Here is a 20,025-nt window from a genome sequence, read left to right as displayed (position 1 = left end):
AGAACATCCTTCTTTAGCTCGGAGAAGTTTGTTATTACCGACCTTCTGAAGCCTACTTCTGTTAGCTCATCAAAGTCATTCTCCACCCAGGTTTGTTCCATTGCTGGTGAGAAGTTGCAATCCTTTGGAGGAGAAGAAGTGCTATGGATTTTAGAATTTTCAGTTTTTCTGCTCTGGTTTCTCCCCATCTTTGTGGTTTTATCTTCCTTTGGTCTTTGATGTTGGTGACCTACAGATGGGGTTTTGGTGTGGCTGTCCTTTTTGTTAATGTTGATGCTATTCCTTTCTGTTCATCAGTTTTCCTTCTAACAGTGAGATCCCTCAGCTACAGGTCTGTTGGAGTTTGCTGGAGGTATTCTCCAGATACTGTTTGCCTGGGTATCACCAGCAGAGGTTGCAGAACAGCAAATATTGCAGAACAGCAAATACTGCTGCCTGATCCTTCCTCTGGAAGCTTTGTCCCAGAGGGGCACCTGCCTGTATGAGGTGTCAGTCACCCCCTACTGGGAGGTGTCTCCCAGTTAGGATACACAGGGGTCAGGGACCCACTTGAGGAGGCAGTCTGTCTGTTCTCCAAGCTCAAACACCATGCTGGGAGAACCACTGCTCTCTTCAGAGCTGTCAGACAGGGATGTTTAAGTCTGCAGAAGTTTCTGCTGCCTTTTGCTCAGCTATGCCCTGCCCCCAGAGGTGGAGACTACAGAGGCAGCCAGCCTCGCTGAGCTGTGATGGGCTCCACCCAGTTCGAGTTTCCACAGTCACTTTGTTTACCTACTCAGACCTCAGCAATGGCAGATGCCCCTCTCCATGCCAGGTTGCTGCCTTGCAGGTCAATCTCAGACTGTTGCACTAGCAGTGAGCAAGGCTCCATGGGCATAGAATCCACCGAGCCAGGCACGGCATATAATCTCCTGGTGTGCTGTTCGCTAAGACCTTTGGAAAAGTGCAATATTTGGGCAAGCGTGTCCCGTTTTTCCAGGTACCATCTGTCACGGCTTCCCTTGGCTAGGAAAGGGAAATCCCCTGACTCCTTGCACTTCCCAGATGAGGCAGTGCCCCGCCCTGCTTTGGCTCACCCTCCGTGAGCTGCACCCACTGTCCAACCAATCCCAATGAGATGAACCAGGTACCTCAGTTGGAAATGCAGAAATCACCCGTCTTCTGCGCCAATCACACTGGGAGCTGCAGACCAGAGCTGTTCCTATTCAGCCATCTTAGAATGGAATCCTCAATGAGATATTCTAAGAAGTTAAAAAATAATTGTAACGAGCATCTGAAAGAACAAATATGTAATATGTTTAAGAAATTTTTGAAAAAGATCAGTGATAAGGGGAAATGTTCTCTCACATATATAAAAACACACAATGATTACTCTGGGTTTCCTGGAAAACACACACACACACAAACACACACACACACACAGGAAAGATAAATCTATCAACAAAATAGAAGAGGTATGGCAGAAACAGACCCAAGTGTTGAAAAAATTGTAACATATGATAAAGGTGAATTATAAATTATCAAGAAAATGATACATTGTTGAAGACTGGTGCTTGGACAATTGACAAGCTAGAAAACTGGTAAAAATGGAAAAACTGGGGGAATAAATAGTATCTCACCATAAATCACATACCAAATTAATTCCTGATCAACTAAAGAGCCAAATGTAATAAATGTAAATAAAATAGAGCCAAGAGTAAATAAATCAAAAGCTAGAAGAAAATATAGGTGATACTTAATTTTAAAATGAATAGGAAATTGAAGATAAGATATATTTTACTATAAACTTTTAAAGAATTCTGTACAACAGAAAATCTTAAAATTAACACAAGTTGGAAAAATATTAACAAAAACATATTGGACAAAATTACCATCCTTTGTACACAGTCATCAATTTTTTTTTAATGCCCAGTAATACTGCAGTTAAAGCAAAGAGGGCTAAGTACATAGCCTTTGGAGACAAGTGTTTCAGGACCTGACACTGGGTGTGTCCCTTCTCTATCAACTGTGTGACCTCAAGCAAGTTATAATCTTTCCTAAAACTCAGCTTCTTCATCTGTAAAGAGGGATGATAACAGTCCCCTTTAGGGGTATTACATGAGACAATGCATACTGTGTTTGGCTCCATACCTGGCAAAGATGTCCACATTTTCACTATCTCTCATCTTACTCATGTCCTCACACCCCTTCTTGGCCAGCTTAAATTCCATGCTTAATCATCATAATCAACTTCCTTGCCCCTTTCTTATCTGCCTTGCTTTTGGGGGAAACTATAAAGCTGGTTAAATCTAACCTCCCTCCTACTTCTTTCTAGCACCTGCATAGCCAAATGTAGATGGAAAATATATTCCATCTGACTGGTTTCACTTTAAACTGACCATCAGTGACTTCAAGAGGATCCTAATTGCCCTGGTTCATTCTCTATCCTGGAGGACCTTCTTTCTCTTCAGAACTCCATCACCTCCTCCCCCATGCTCACCCTCAGCTGTGCCTTGGCTTCCTATTTCACCTAGAAAATAGAAGCAATGGAGGGAACCTCTACAAGCACCATAATCCACCAGCCTAACTCCATCTGTACCCACACACTCTGTCTTTTCTCCTGTTTCTCCTGAATGGTCTCTCCTCCCCACTGGAGTGCAGTGGCTCACTGCAACCTCTGCCTCGGTTCAAACGATTCTCATGCCTCAACCTCCCAAGTAGCTAGGATTACAGGCATGCACCACCATACCCAGCTAATTTTTGTACTTTTTGTAGAGACAGGTTTTTGCCATGTTGGCCATGCTGGTATTGAACTCCTGGGCTCAAGTGAGTGGCCTGCCTCGACCTCCCAAAGTGCTGGGATTATAGGTGTGAGCCACCATGCCTGGCCCCAGCCTTATATACTGCTTACCTGCCCTGCCCCCTACTCCTTTACCAACTCAAAGATGTTGCTCTAGCAATTCTCCTGATTCCTCCATCATAAATCTTTTCCCTCTCTACTGGATCTTTCCCATTCAGTATGCAAACAGGCTGTAAAAGCTCTCTCTCGATCCAGTTTCTGCTGTCAGCTCCTGCCCCATATCTCCCTGTCCCTTAGTAGCAAAACTCCTTGGAAGATTGCTATATCTACTTGCTACTTTCAGCTTTGTTCTTCCAATTTTCACTTGGCCCCACTATAATTAAGCTTTAGCCCTCACCTTTCACCAGAGCACCTCTATCAAGGTCCCCAGTGACCTGCATGTTTCTGAATTCAATAGTCGATTCATAGTCCTCCTCTTACCTGACCTCTCAAGGCATGTGACAAACTCATTTCTCTTTCATCCTTGAACTGCTTTCTACAACATGACACTTGTGCCAGGCATGGTGGCACACACCTGTAGTCCCAGCTACTTGGGAGGCTGAGGCAAGAAAAACACTTGAACCCAGAAGGCAGAGGTTATAGTGAGCCGAGATTGTGACACTGCACTCCAGCCTAGGTGACAGAGTGAGACTCTATATCAAAAAAAACAACAAAAATGACACTTGCTTGGTTTTCCTCTTACCTTGTTGGCTGCTCTTTAACCATCCAGTGTGCTGGTTTTTCTTCATCTCCGCTACTGCCTAAAATTGGAGTGCCCAGAACTTAGTCTTCAGTCCTCTTCCTTTTTAAAAAAAATCCCGTCTCATGGTTTAAATATCATCTCTGCATTGATGAACACCAATATATAGATAGAAGTGAACTCCAGGCTCACATAATAACTGCCCACTCGATATCCTCACTTGGATATATAATAGGTGTCTCAAACATAACATGTCAAATTTAACATGTGCTCCTAATTTCGTCCCAAATCTGCTCTTCCTGAAGTCCTCCCCAACTCAGAAAGTGGGAACTTTATTTTCCTGGCTGCTCTTCCTCTCGTACTCCACATCCAATCTGTCAATAAAGTCTTTTGCCATAATTTCAACACATGTAGAATCCAGTTTCTTGCCTGTATTCTGTTAGCCCCCAGCCAATCTTTCCTCATTAAGGCTGCTCCTACGCCTGTTCAATCTACTCTCAGCATAGTAGTCAGGGCTATCTCAATTACATTATGTTACTTTTCTGCTCAAAATCTTCCAATCGCTTCCCATCTCAGTCAGATTTTTTAAAAGCCCAAGTCCTTACAATGGTCTATAAGTAGAATGATTACACATCAGAGTTTGTCCAGGACAGTCCTGGCTTCTCTCCACTGAATTAGTGTTAATTTTTTTTTTTTTTTGGAGACGGAATCTTGCTCTGTTGCCAGGCTAGAGTGCAGTGGCATGATCTCGGCTCACTGCAACCTCCGACTCCCTAGTTCAAACGATTCTCCTGCCTCAGCCTCCTGAGTAGCTGGGATTACAGGCATGTGCCACCACACCCAGCTAAATTTTTTTGTTTTTATTTTTATTTTTTTTAGTAGAGATGGGGTTTCGCCACGTTGGCCAGGATGGTCTCGATCTCCTGACCTCGTGATATGCCCGCCTCAGCCTCCCAAAGTACTGGGATTACAAGCGTGAGCCACCGCGCCCAGCCCTCGTGTTAATTATTAATAACCCTCACCTCCACCTTTCATTCTCGAAGTCTCCCAGTTTGGATGACAAATTATATATGGCAATAACCTACAGGTCACATTTGACAGTTTACTTTAAAAGTAAACAGCTTCCAAATTAACCCATCTTGGGAAGGTCTTGTGATTCATGGTGATACCTTGTCCTGAGTGAGGAATCTTATGAGTTCCTCAAATTGTTGATGTACTGATCAATGCACCACCTACTGACACTGAAAAGGACACTGATTTATTTCTGAGTCATAAGGTTTTACTGATTGTCTTGCGTGTAGACATTTTAGTCTTCATGTTGCAATCTGTAGTCAATTATTGTAAGCTTTGTATTGTACCTTCCAATGAAAAAGGAAAACTCCTGTACGAAGAGTCCCCCTCCTTTCTTCTAACTTTCCTATTAAAGCTTTCCAACTTGTAACAGACTCCAGAACACTCTCAACTTTGTTGGTATGTTTTCCTGGGCTTATCCTCACATTTGGCTTACAATAAACTTTTATCAAATCATTTCTGCCTCAACAGCCTTAATTTCACTTGACAGTGGTCACCCAGTTTATAGGGCCCTACTCTAATCTTCATGCCCTCCTTTAGCTCGCTGACTTCATCTCTTATTACTCCCTCCATTGCTTTCTTCATTAAGGCTACCAAGGTTTTGCTATTCTTTGAACATACTAGACATGCTTCTCTATTAGGTACATGTTCCCTCTTCCTAGGAATGCTCTTCCCAGCTATCTACATAGCTTGCTCTCTTACTTCCTTTGTGTCTTGGCCTAAATGCCACCTTCTTAATAAACCCTTATCTGACCACACTATTTAAAATTGTATCCTGTTCTCTCTCTGAACTAACTTTATGCATCCCTGCTTCATTTTTCTCCATGGGACTTACCACTCTCTGACATCCTGACTAATTTACTTCTTTGTTGCATTTATTGTCCTTCTTCCTCCACTAGACTGTTAAGTTCCATGAGGAGCACTTCTGTATTCCCAGAAGTTAGAATAGTGCTTGGCTGGTCAAATGGTTGTAACCAGAATGCTGATGGTGATATGGAAAGTGAAGGCGTGGTTGACAAGGTCTCAGATGGAAATGAGGAACCTAGAAATGGAGCAAAGGTCACCCTCATTATGTCCTAGCAAAGAACTTGGCTGCACTTTGTTCATGCTGTAGGGATCTATGAAAGTTTGAACTTCAGAGTGACAACCTAGGGTATCTGGCAGAGGAAATTTCTAAGCAGCAAAGTGTTCAAGAAGCGACATGGCTGCATCTAACAGCCTAACTCAGATGTGAGAGCAAAAACATGACTTAAAGTTAGAAGTTATATTTAAAGGGGAAGCAGAGTGTAAAAGTTTAGAAAATTTGCAGCCTGGCCATGTGACAGAGAAACGAAGTATTTTCAGTAGAGGAATTCAAGCAGGCTGTAGAGCAACCACTTGCTAGAGAAATTTGAGTAACTTAAAGAGAGCCAGGTACTAATAGCTAAGACAACGGGAAAAAGGCCTTGAAGGCATTTCAGAGATCTAAGGGGCAGCCCTTGCCATCACAGGCACAGGCCCAGAGACCTAGGAGGGAAGAATCGTTTTGTGGGCCAGGCGTAGGGCCCCACGGCTCTGCACAGCCTCCTTGAGACAGCGCTCCCTGCATCCAGGCTGTTCCAGCTCCAGCTGTGGCTCAAGCGGCCCCAGGCACAGCTCAGGCTGCCGCTCCAAAGGGCACAAGCCATACGCTTTGGCAGCTTCCATGTGGTGTTAAGCCTGCAGGCATGCAGACTGTAAGAGTGAAGGAGGCTTGGCAGCCTCTACCTAGATTTCAGAGGATGTATGAGAAAGCCAGGGTGCCCAGCAGGCAGAAGCCTGCTGCAGGGGTGGAACCCTCACACAGAACCTCTACTAGGGCAGTTTGGAGGGGAAATGTGGGGTTGGAGGCCCCACACAGTCTCCACTGGGGAACTGCCTGGTGGAGCTGTGAGAAAGGGGTCACCACCCTCCAGACCTGAGAATGATAGATCCACTGACAGCTTGCACCCTGTGCCTGGAAAAGCCACAGGCACTCAACTCCAGCCCATAAGAGCAGCTGTGGAGGCTGTACTATGCAAACTACAGGGGCGGAGCTTCCCAAGGCCTTGGGAGCCCACTCCTTGCACCAGTGAGCCCTGGATATGGGACATGGACTCAAAGGAGATTGCTTTGGAGCTTTATAATTTAATAATTGCCCTGCTGGGTTTTGAATTTGTATGGAGCTTGTAGCCCCTTTCTTTTGGCCAATTTCTCTTTTGGAATGGGCGTGTTTACCCAATGCCTATACATCCATTGTAACTTGGAAGTAAATAGCTTGTTTTTGATTTTATAGGCTCATAGGTGGAAAAGACTTGCCTTGTCTCAGATGAGACTTTGAATTTTGGGCTTTTGAGTTAACACTGGAATGAGTTAAGACTTTGGTGAACTCTTGGGAAGGCATGATTGTATTTTGCAACTTGAGAAGGACATGAGATTTGGGAGGGCCAGGGGCAAAATGATATAGTCTGGATATTTATTCCTGTCCAAATCGCATGTGGAAATATAATCTCCAATGTTGGAGGTGGGGCCTGGTGGGAGGTGTTTTGGTCATGGGGGCAGATCCCTCATGCCTTGTAGCTATCCCCATCATAATAAGTGAGTTCTTGAGAAATCTAGTTGTTTAAGGGTGTGGCACCTCCCCCCACCCGTGCTCCTGTCTTTACCAGGTGACACACCTGCTCCGCCTTCACCTTCCAGCATGAGTAAAAGCTCCCTGAGGCCTCCCTAGAAGCTGAGCAGATGCCTAGCGCCACACTTCCTATACAGTCTGTGAAATTGTGAGTCAACTAAACCTCTTTTCTTAATAAATTACCCAGTCTCAGGTATTTCTTTATAGTAATGCAAGAATGGCCTAACACACACTGGTTCTACAAAAAAAAAAAAGAAAAAAAAATTAATTGATTTTAAAAAATTAGCAGGGTGTGGTAGTATGTGCCTGTAATCCTAAGCTCTTGGGAGGCTGAGATGGGAGGATCCCTTGAGCCCAGGAGTTTGGGGTTGCAGAGTCATGATCATGCCACTGCACTCCAGCCTGGGGCACAGAGTGAGATGCTGTATTTAGAAATATAACATAATAAAATAATAAAATAAAACCAGTATATGAGTATTAACCAAAGAATGAGTGAATAAATGAATGAATAAACTGAGTTTTAAAAGCGTGAAAAATAGCCAGGTGTGATGGCTTATGCCTGTAACAACAGCACTTTGGGAGGCCAAGGCAGGAGGATCACCTGAAGCCAGGAGTTTGAGATCAGCCTACCAGCCTGGGCAACAGAGCAAGACTTCATCTCTTTAAAAAAAATAAACATATATATGTATGTAACGGCGAGGGGCCAGAGTGGTGGTGGGGAGGCATGAGAAAAAGACCAGAAGAAAGTAGGCTCAGCTGGCCGCAGTGGCTCATGCCTATAATCCCAACACTTCAGGAGGCCGAGGTGGGCGGATCACCCAAAATTAGGAGTTGGAGACCAACCTGGCCAATATGGTGAAACCCCCATCTCTACTAAAAATACAAAAAAATTAGCTGGGCCTGGTGGCACCTGTCTGTAGCCACAGCTACTCAGGAGGTTGAGGCAGGAAAATCGCTTGAACCTGGGAGGTGGAGATTACAGTCAGCCAATATCACACCACTGCACTACAGCCTGGGCAAAAAGAGCAAAACTGTCTCAAAAAAAAAAAAAAAAAAAAAAAAAAAAAAAAAAAAAAAAGCCAGGTGCATCAGCTCATGCCTGTAATCCCAACACTTTGGAAGGCTGAGGAGGGCAGATCACATGAGGTCAGGAGTTTGAGACCAGCCTGGCCAACATGGCAAAACCCCATCTCTACTACAAATACAAAAATTACCAGGGCATGGTGGTGGATGCCTGTAATCCCAGCTACTCGGGAGGCTGAGGCAGGAGAATTGCTTGAACCCAGGAGGCAAAGGTTCCAGTGAGCCAAGATCGTGCCATTGCACTCCAGCCTGGGCGACACAGCAAGACTCCATCTCAAAAAAAGAAAAGAAAGAAAGAGAGAAAGTAGGCTAAGGTATTAACAGTAGGTATGTTTGGATAGTCAGATTATAGATGACTTGTTTTATTTTTTCCAGATTTCCATACTTTATAAATGCTTCACATATTACTTTTATAATCATAAAGAAGTTAAAAAATAAAACTTACTGAGTGTCAACTAAGTGCCAGGTCTTCAGAAGCATAGATGAAGAGCATGAAGAATGCAGATTCATGCATCAGGCTGGGCATGGTGGCTCACGCCAGTAATCTCGCCCTTTGGGAGGCCAAGGCAGGTGGATCACTTGAGGTCAGGAGCTCAAGACCAGCCTGGCCAACACAGTGAAACCCCATCTCTACTAAAAAAAATACACAATTTAGCCGGGCATGGTAGTGGGTGCCTGTAATCCCAGCTACTTGAGAGGCCGAGGCAGGAGAATCACTTGAACCAGGGAGGCAGAGGTTGCACTGAGCCAAGATCACACCACTGCACTCTAGCCTGGGTGACAGAGTGAAACTCTGTCTCAAAAAAAAGAAAAAAACTTATTGCATCAGTGGGCTTAGTCTAGCCTGGTTATAAACTCCTGCTTGTGGCCTCAGCAACTTGCCTAGTGCTCCCCGGGGCCTAAGCCCTGTGGAGGCTGAAACCCAGGTCAAAGTCATGTTCTCCAATCTAGAGCTGGGTGTCTCGCTCACTTCCGTTGAGCAGCAATCACCTTTACCCTGATTTAGACCAAGCTAAGCTTGCTATGCTGAGGTAACTTAGCTTATCACTAAGGTTATATTTAACAGACTGCTGAAAGGATTATAAAAAATTATGAGGATTTGAACTATCACCCAATGCCTCTGTCTGTTGGCACAGACAAGTCTAAAGCTTGATTTTGTGAACCTTGAGATGATCTTCCTCCAGCACTGCAAATTTAAAACTCTCATCTAAAACTCCCATTCTAATCTAAAACTCCCTTCTCATCTAAAACTCCCATTCTAATGCCCCGTTGTGCTCCTGCCCCTGCAGAGCCCTCCAGTTCACCCTCCTGCAGTTGTCTTCCCTGCAACTGAGTCCTCTGCAACACATATTCCATTGCAGACAAGCAACTCTCCTCTTTCAAGTACATCCCTGGTTGTTCTCTCCATCTCCTTTCCTTGACAGAGATCTGGCATCCTTCTGAGCACTCCACTTGCCTCATGGCTCTGTCTCTCAAATGAAGGCTACTCATTTTGCACTATCCATGATTTTGAAAGCCAAGAGCTGAGCAGGCTCTCAGCATTCTTCTTGCTTCCCACTGCCATTTCTAAATCATAACTCCTTCACCTTCACATGCGTAAAAGACCTGCTCAGGTTTGTGCTGTGCCCTCCTGGTTGCTGTTACCAACATCTGGCTGGTTGGTGATCCACATTCTGTGAGCTCTCCGACACCCAGCCCAAGGTGCTGGTGACTTTTGTGCTCAGGAAGATGAGTAGTGCTATACCTTAGCCTTGCAGTACTTGACCTTCACCTATACTTCACACTGTTGCTGCTGAGGACACACCCTGGGCCACTCATCAGTCACAACAGCTCCATCTCATTCTAGGACCTTTTGTTTTTCTCCCAACCCTTCAGCTCTCATCTGATATCATTTCCTTTCCCTTCCAGTTTATACCTTGTGATCCCTCCAGCCCATTCACACTCTTGCCACTACCCCAGTCCTTTCGTTTACTAGTCTTGCAAAGTCTAAGCTCACAATAAGTCAAACCATTTTACTCTTCACTCTCAATCCAGGATGCTGACTTTAGATACAAGAGAGAAGGGGGGCTGTTGATGGGTGCGAGGAAATGTGGGTTGAGAGAGTAACAAGTGGGCTGAGGGTCCAATTGTGATTGGAAATGTAAATGTGTCGAGACACCAACTCACCTGGTTGTGTGATTTCCTCCACTGACCCAGGGTAGGAGTACAGTGACCAAATGGTAGGATTTGGGGCCTTGCAGTAGAGGTGAACGGAATGACAAGACAATGAAGGAACTGAGATAGACTGAAGCAAAGGACCATAGTAGTATCTAAATTGAAGAGGAAAGGGAGTAAAAGCATAACTTCTGTTGGGGCTAGTATGTATATTGTATCCATCTACTTTCTTTTTCTTTATTTGGGGTGTATGGGAACCTGGCACAGTGTTAATAAGACCCAGAGTGTTCAGAAGAGAATGCAAGCCAGGCTAACGAAGGTGGCAGGAATAGCACCATCTCTCCCACACACAAATGTGACTGTGGTGACATGGAGATCTAAAATGATCTAATGCAGCCAGTTGATAAGGGCTCAGGGCTAGATTTCATCTTTCAGGGTAATGAGTTGTAGCATCAGTAATTGAGAGTGCAGGCTCGAAGGCAGGGGGCTACTTTCCAAGAACCCCGGGGGATTCCTGAAACCTCAGATAGTATTGAACACTATATATACTAGGTTTTTTCCTATACATACATACCTAAGATAAAATTTAAGTTATATATTATGCAGAGTAAAAGATTAATAACAATAGCTAATAAAATAGAATGATTGTAACAATTGCTGTAATAAAAGTCATGCAAATGTGCATCTCTCTCTCTCAGAATATTTTATTGTACTGTACTCACCTATTTGGTTTACCCAGTTGGCCGCAGGTAAATGAAACTACAGAAAACAAAACTGTGGATAAAGGGGTATTAGGGTTTTCCAAAGAAACCCAACTAATAGGATTACAGATACATGTATATATCAATAGGAGGAGATTTACTATGTGAACTGGCTTATGTGATTACAGAGGCTAAGAAGTCCCATGACATGCTATCTGCAAACTGGAGAACCAGGAAAGGTGATGGTGTAATTCAGTCCAAGTCTGAAGGACTGAGGGGAAAAGGGTAAGGTGTAAGTCCCAGAGTTGGAAGATTCAAGAACGAGGAGCTCTGATTTCCTGAAAGCAGGAGAAAATGGATGTCCCAGTTCAAGAAGAGAGAGAATGAGAGAATTTGCCCTTCCTGTGCCTTAAAAAAATTTTTTTTTAAAGAGAAAGGTCTTGCTATGTTGCCCTGGCTGGCCTCAAACTCCTAGGCTCGAGCATCTTCCTGCCACAGCCTTCCAAGTAGCTGGAACTATAGGCACATCCTCTGCCTTTTTGTTCTGTGTATGCAGGAGCCTTCAGTGGATTGGATAATGCCTGACCACATTGGTGAGGGCGGGCCTTATTTGCTCCGTCTACTGATTCAAATGCTTGTGAACCTCTCTGGACACATCCTCACAGACACAACCACAAATAATGTTTTACTAGCTATCTCATAAAATTAACCATCATGCAGACAGACCAGGGCTCTAATATGGACCTACCACATGCTAACTATAGCAACTGGGTAAATTACTTTACTTCTCTCTTTGGTTTCTTTGTCTGTAAAGTGAAGACAAGAATATCAGTCACATAGAGCTATTGTGAGGATGAAATGAGGTCATGTGCTATTGTTAGTATTATTCTTGCAATAATACAATAGCAGAGCAAATTGATACTTGCCCAGAACCTCCTAATTTCCACCTTAACCTGGCACCTAGCTTAGAAAAACACATTAACATAGTTAATAACTTGTATTATCCAAATTTAACTCAGCCAAGACCTCCTGATCTCCTTCAATGGAATTTTACTCTAAGATGACTGTATTCCCTAGGGAAACCTATGTGTTCCTATGTGACTTCTCTCCTGGGTGATTCTGTCCAGACCCATGGCCTTAAATACCATCTATATGTGGATGATTCCTTAATTTATATCTCATTCTGATCTCTTTTATGACCTTCAGATTCATATATCCAGCTGTGTATTTGACATTTTGACTCGGATGTCTAATAGATATCCCAAAATTGCATTTAAAATAAAACTCTTGCACAGACAACAAAAGAAACAATATAGGCCGGGCGCAGTGGCTCACGCTTGTAATCCCAGCACTTTGGGAGGCCGAGACGGGCGGATCACGAGGTCAGGAGATCGAGACCATCCTGGCTAACACGGTGAAACCCCGTCTCTACTAAAAAATACAAAAAACTAGCCGGGCGAGGTGGCGGGCGCCTGTAGTCCCAGCAACTCGGGAGGCTGAGGCAGGAGAATGGCGTAAACCCGGAAGGGGGAGCTTGCAGTGAGCTGAGATCCGGCCACTGCACTCCAGCCTGGGCGACAGAGCAAGACTCCGTCTCAAAAAAAAAAAAAAAAAAAAAAAAAAAAAGAAACAATATAAAAATTGGACTACATCAAAAATGTAAAACTTCTGTGTATAAAAGGATATAATCAATAGTGAAAAGGCATGGAATGGGAGAAAATATTTGCAAATCATACATCTGATAAGTGGTTCAGATCCCAAATATATAAAGAACTCCTGCAATTCAACAACAACAACAACAAACCTGATTTTAAAATGGGCAAAAGACTTGAGTAGACATTTCTCCAAAGAAAATACATAAATTGCCAATAAGCACATGAAAAGATACTCAACATAATTAATCATTAGGGAAATCCAAATCAAATCACAATGAAATACCACTTTATACCCATTAGGGTAGTTTCTGTAAAAAAAAACAAAAACAAACAAAACAACAACAACAAAACCACAGAAAATAACAAGTATTGGTGAGGATGTGGAGAAACTGCAACTCTTGTGCACTGTTGGTGGGAATGTGAAATGGTACAGCTACCGGGGAAAACAGTATGGCGATTCCTTAAAAAAATTAAACATAGAATTACCACATTATCCAGTAATTCCACTTCTGGGTATATACCCAAAGAATTAAAAGCAAGTACTCAAATAGATACTTGTACATACACGTTCACAGCAGCATTAGTCACAACAGTCTAAAGATGGAAGCAACCCAACTGTCCATCAATGGATGAACGGGTAAACAAAATGTAGTATACGCATATAATGGCATATTATTCAGTCTTAAAAAGGAAGGAATTTCTGACATATGCTACAACATGGATGACCCTTGCAGACATTATGCTAAGTGACAATAAAAGCGAATCACAAAAGGACAAATACTATGTGATTCCACTCTATGAGAGTAGTCAAATTCATAGAGACTTCTGTATTATAGAATGGTTTTCAGGGGCTAGGGTAAGGAGGGGAGTGGGGAGTTATTGTTTAGCAGGTACAGTGTTTCAATTTTGCAAGACGAAAAGAGCTCTCTACAGATGGATGATGGTGACGGTTGCACAATGTGAATGTACTTAATGCACTTAAGAGTGGTTAAAATAGTAAATTTTATGTTATGTGTATTTCACCACAGTTTTTAAAAAGCAAAAAATAAATATAAAAAGCTCTTAATTTCCCAAACCCCCACCCCACCAAATCTCCCCATTTCAAAAACAGACATGAAAAGCCACAAAATTGCTCAGGCTAAAAATTCAGAAATCATCCTTAATTTCCTTCCCTCATGCCCATATCCAATAGCAAATCATGTCACCTTTTTCTCCCAAAAATATTCTGGATTTATCCATTTATCTCTTCCACAGTTACCACTCTACTTCAGGCCATCATAAGCTCTTGCCTATAATGCTGCAATGCTTTCTAATCAGTCAACCTGCTTTCATTCTTGTCCTCTACAGTCCATTCTCTATACAGCAGCCAGAATGTTCCTTTTTTGCTAGAAATAAGACCTGATGCTTTTCTCTGCTTGAAAATACTCTGATAGGCCAGGCACGGTGGCCCATGCCTATAATCCCAGCACTTTGGGAGGCCAAAGTGGGCAGAGTTCAAGACCAGCCTGGGCAACATGGCAAAATCCCATCTCTACAAAAAATACAAAAATTAGCCAGATGTGGTGCGTGTAGTCCCAGCTACTGGGGAGGCTGAGGTGTGAGGATCACTTGAGCCCAGGAGGCAGAGGTTGCAGAGAGTCGAGATCATGCCACTGCACTCCATCCTGGATGACAGTGAGACCCTGTCTCAAAAAAAAAAAAAAAAAAAAAGAAAAAGAAAAAGAAGAAAATAAACTATTTTGGTAACGATGCACCTAGAATAAAATCCAAACTCCTTGCCACTATCTACAAGGCACTAGACAATCTGGCTTCCATAAAAACTGGCCTCCTGCCAATGTCGCTGACTTATGTTCTAACACCACTCACTTTGATCACTATGTTCTAGTCACACTGGCCTTCCCTCTGTTACTTAGTAACCCTGAGCACATCTCTTACCTCACAGTCTTTGTACTTGCTGCTCTTCTGCTTAGCACAACTGCTTCCCAGATCTTCACATGACAGATTCCTTCTCACCCTTTGCCTCTCAGCTCAGACATCACCTTCTCAGAAACATGTTCACTTACCATTCATCTAAAGCAGCTACCCAATGACTGTCATTCTATACCATTACTCTCTTTTCTTTCTCCTTGGCACTTACCACTACTTGACATTTGTATTTATTTGTACAAGTTTATTGTCAGCCTCTCCATCCTCCAAGTAAAATGTGAGCGCCATGAGAACAGATAGCTTGTTTCTTTCCTCAATTCCCAGAACTCAGAACAGTGTTTGGCACACGTCAGTCTATTCATATGTTTGCCAAATGAACGAAGAAGTGAAAACCACTAGTGACCCAATTGTTCTCCCATGTCATATATATACACAAAAGTCTTTTGGGAAAACTCATATTTCTATGTTGGCCCTCACTAATGTCTTTCCATCTATTCTAGAATGCAATAACCAGTCTTTAAAATGTAAGCAGCATATTTCACATTTCATTTTTACAGGTATCTCTGAAGGGAATGAATTTACATTTCTACTATTGCAAATAGGATGGTCAAGTTTGTTGCAATGCACAACTTTTTCTGCGAAATTCAAAAGCTGTCCTGTACCTCTTGAAGCCAAATGGTGAGGTTTCACATTGGAAATTACACTCATCTAAATAAACAGTCTGGACATTTAAGTCCCTAAACAGTTGTTCCAAGTATTTTATTACATACTTTTTCTAGTCTTCAGAATGTTTCAAGGTCCATTGTCCTCATGGCTAGTTACCTATCTGTCCAGGCCAAACAAACTGGAGTTAAAATGCAGAATCACATAACAGCAGAAATGTGATTTCTCATTCTATTGTACAACCCAACAGAATTGTACCAAGTCTTGCTAGGCTGCCGCTGCTCTACTCTGCCCAAATGCCAATATGCATTGGGGTGATGACGTCCCACTTGGGATGTTGTCTGATGACATAGACAGACCTCTGTTTCTCCACTCTTGGGTCATAATTCAATTGCCTGAGGCCGAGGCAATTAATGTCTTACAGGGATTTTGACAAGAAAAAAAAATAGCTATTTCAGACTTTGTTCAAGTTCCCCTTGTATGTCAGACCCCATTGACTTCAGTAGGGATGGCACCATGTTCAAGAGGCTGAAGAGACCTAGAATCAGAAACTGAGACATAAGGTTTATTGAGGGGACTTACAGTACAGGGAAGTCCAGTGGCAGTGGGCTGGACAGGAGAACCAAAACTCCTTGTAAAAAGCATGCAGTTGGCCAGGCATGGTGGCTCATACCTGTAATCCCAGCACTTTAGGAGGCTGAGGTGGGTGGATCACCTGAGGTCAGGAGTTTGAGACCAGACTGACCAACATGGTGAAACACTGTCTCTAGTAAATACAAACAAATTAGCCGGGCCTGGTGGTGGGCACCTGTAATCCCAGCCACTTGGGAGGCTAAGGCAGGAGAATCACTTGAACCCGGGAGGCAGAGGTTGCAGTGAGCCAAGATTGTACCATTGCATTCCAGCCTGGGCAACAACAGCAAAAACTCTGTCTCAAAAAAACAAAAACAAACAAAGAGACATGCAGTTTATATAACACTTTTACTTAACACCTTTCCCCTAGCAACCTCTACCAGGCAACCTTCATTCTACCTAAAACAAAGGGCTTTGGTCGCCTAGTAGGGCCTGCATTCTACAGGATGGGCTGGGGGTGGGAGCAGCTCAGAAGTTTGTCATAGATAAGAAATGAAATCTCTGGGTTGGCCACTCCCAGATTCCTTATCTCGGAGCTCTGAACACACATTCTTCTTAGACCATAGGGTCATTCTTCAGGTATGCATAAGTTATTGCTGCCAAGTGCATCTGCCATATGCTCCTTACTAGAAGCATCCAAACACAGATTTGCGGGATCTACAGCAGACACCAGACAGACCCTCTGAATCATTTTCTACTCTGATGCTGAAGCTATAATATTGGACTAAGCTTGTGCCTTCTACTTTTTTTTTTTTTTAGACGGAGTCTTACTCTGTTGCCCAGGTTGGAGTGCAGTGCAGATCTTGGCTCACTGTAACCCCCACCTCCCAGGCTCAGGTGATCCTCTCACCTCAGCCTCCCAAGTAGCTGTGACTACAGGAGTGTGCCACCACACCTGGCTAATTTTTGTATTTTTAGTAGAGACAGGGTTTCACCATGTTGCCTAGGCTGGTCTCAAACTCCAGACCTCAGGTGATCCGCCCTCCTCAGCCTGCCAAAATGCTGGGATTACAAGTATGAGCCACCGCACCCAGCCTACTCTTTTCTTGAAGGAGGAGTTTGTTCTTTGAAGGCTTTCCCTTCCTCAGACAAGTAATTGCTGACTATTCCAGCTTACATAACGTCCAGACATATCCAAATCTGTGGAGAACATATAGTTCTTAAGGTATTTATTTAGAGTCAATAATCAAAGTAAAACTAATAATTATAGCTAATATTTAGTTTGTAGTTAATATATGCTAGGAGCTTGAGCTAAGCACTACCATCCCAGGACACTGAGGCTTAAAACACTTTTAAAATTTGCTCAAGCTCACAAGCTTGAAACTGAAGAAGAAAGCAATTGAATATTGGTCTTTCTACTACCATACATCCAGAGCTATGCACTTAACCAATACAACATACTGTCTCTTATTGCACAAGTAATTACAAGGTTCATCTGTAAAATTCTATTCTGTAGAATAGAGGGGAAAACAAATTAAGGAATTACGGATGTTTATTCTTCTGAGCTTTAATTTAACATATTGTTTGATTAAAATAATTTATATATTAGTTATCTATTGCCACATAATATAATACCTCAAAATTTAACATTTTAAAACAACAAATATTCATTATTTATCAGAGTTTCTGAGGATCAGGAATCTGGGAGTCACTTAACTGAGTGGTTCTGGTCCAGAAGACTCTCATGAAGTTGCAGTTAACCTTCCAGTAGTCATCTCAACACCCAGCTGATGCTGAAGGAGCTACTTCCAAGTTCACTCAAGATTGTTAATGGGCCTCAGTTTCTCATTAAATGCTGGCTGGAGACTTCATTCCTTGACATCACATGGACTCCTCAAAGGGCTGCTTATAACATGACAGCTTGCTTGTCTCTGAGCAAGAGAAAGAGAAAAAGAACACCCATGATGGACATCTTTTATAATGTAATTACCCAAGTGATATAAGTATCATCACTAATGCTATATGCTTTTGGTCACATAGACCAATCCTGGTACAGGGATCATTCATTGGGTGCCATCTTGGAGGCAAGCTACCACATCTGCTAGGGTATGAATGCATTTAATCTAAAGTTCTAGCCCTGAACTGTAGGGTTATCTACCATATAAACCAGTTTTGCATTTTTTAACATGTAAAATAGGAAGATCCTAATTCAGATTCTTGCAGGATAAAGGGCCTCGGGTAACTGATTCAGATTCTAAGCTCTCTTTCTCTTTTAAAAGACGAAATTTAAGGCTGGGCATGGTGGCTCATACCTATAATCCCAGTACTTTGGGAGGCCAAGGCGTGGGGATCACTTGAGGTCAGGAGTTTGGGACCAGCTTGGCCAAAATGGCGAAACCCCATCTCTACCAACAATACAAAAAAAATTAGCTGGGTGTAGCGGGGCGTGGCTGTAGTCCCAGCCACTTGGAAGGCTGAGGTGGGAGGATTGCTTGAGCCTGGGAGGTGGAGATTGCAGTGAGCCAAGATTGCCCCACTGCACTCCAGCCTGAGTGACAGAAGGAGACCCTGTCTCAAAAAAAAAAAAAAAAAAAAAAAAGCAATTTAAATAGTAATGGCATTCAGATAGGAATCACAGTGCACCTGGAACTGGACAGCGCCATCTTAGGTTGCTCTCTGCTTTGTGCATGTGGACAAGCCGTCCATGACAAATGGTTTCTTTTCTTCCTAAGGATGTGCAGCTTCTTTTGTAGTCTACTGCATTGTTTTCAATTCCTTTCAGGAATGTTATCTGATGCCCAACTGATATTTCTCAAATGTTAAAATAAGACTTCTTCACCTTGTTTGGTCTGGACACAGGTCAACATTCTTCTCATAGAAGCTTTCGTTTCTTTTGAAGTATTAAAACAATATTTTAGCACACAAAAAAGGAGTTTATTTTCAAGAAGCTTTGCTTTCTTTTTCAGTTAGTTCTAGATAAGAACTATAACTTCACATAAGATGTTAGAAGGATTTAAGTACATTGCTGAAGGTATAACCATCCATCTTCAGGAAGCAAGAATAGTGAATAGTAAGTATAAAGAAACAAACAAGTCCTGTGATAACATCTTTATCATAATTTTTTAAGTCTATTATTCTTTATGCAAATGTTTAGATTTCCTTGTTAAAAATCTGCAGGCAAGGTTAGGTTCCTTTTCTGTAGCTTTGTTTTCAACTTACAATATAGTGACTATTAAATATTCTTTACCCAACACATTATATTGTAAAAATATACACTTAGTTCTGTTTATATCACTAAGCCACTACTATTTTAAAAAGGAATATCTTGCATTGTTAAGTTTAGCAGCCCAAATTCTTGAAGGCCTGAGGAATGGTGCTGTCCAATAAGATAACCAATAGCAACATGTGGCTACTGAACACTTAAAAAATGAGTCTGGCCAGGCATAGTGGCACACGTCTGTAATCCAGCATTTTGGGAGGCTGAGGTGGGAGGATTGCTTGAACCCAGGAGTCTGAGACCAGCCTGGGCAACACAGGGATGACTTGTCTCTGAGAAATACAAACAAATAAAAAATTAGCTGGGCATGGTGGCATGTGCCTGTAGTCCTAGCTACTCGGCAGGCTGAGGCAGGAGGCCCACTTAAGCTTAGGAGTTCAGGGCTGCGGTGAGCTATGATTATGCAACTGCACTCTAGCCTGGGTGACAGAGTGGGACCATGTCTCCAATAAATAAATGAATAAATAAATATTAAAAAGCAAAAAGTGTGGCTAGTCCAAATTGAAATGTGCTGTAAAATACACACTGGATTCCTTTTTTTTTTTTTTCCAAATCCCGAGAACCTGTGAAATACACTGAATTCTTAAGATTTAGTATGAGGACGGAAAAAAAGATCAACGATTTATATACAACAATGTAAAATATCAATAATTTCTATATTGATTATATGATGAAATGATCATGTTCTGGATATACTTCATTAAATATACTATTAAAGTTAATTTCATCTTTTATTTTTACTTTACAAATATGAGCATTGCCAGATAAAATACAG

General features: G+C 42.5%; 1 long non-coding RNA gene across 1 annotated transcript in view; it reads right to left on the bottom strand.

Annotated features, from left to right (window-relative positions):
• Positions 1 to 20,025, bottom strand: part of LOC104659842 — a 57,746-nt gene that overhangs the window by 36,330 nt on the left and 1,391 nt on the right. Inside the window, exons 2-5 of the long non-coding RNA XR_747640.1 lie at positions 17,691 to 17,904; positions 16,074 to 16,166; positions 11,178 to 11,214; positions 1,131 to 1,273 (exon numbers count right to left, since the gene is read on the bottom strand). This is a non-coding gene — a long non-coding RNA (uncharacterized LOC104659842). The remainder of the gene's footprint in view (positions 1 to 1,130; positions 1,274 to 11,177; positions 11,215 to 16,073; positions 16,167 to 17,690; positions 17,905 to 20,025) is intronic.

The sequence above is a fragment of the Rhinopithecus roxellana genome, chromosome 3, assembly GCF_007565055.1.
Source record: "Rhinopithecus roxellana isolate Shanxi Qingling chromosome 3, ASM756505v1, whole genome shotgun sequence".
NCBI classification, from domain to species: Eukaryota; Metazoa; Chordata; class Mammalia; order Primates; family Cercopithecidae; genus Rhinopithecus; species Rhinopithecus roxellana.
Note: the sequence above shows the minus strand (reverse complement) of the source record. Positions and strands in the feature narration are given on the sequence as shown.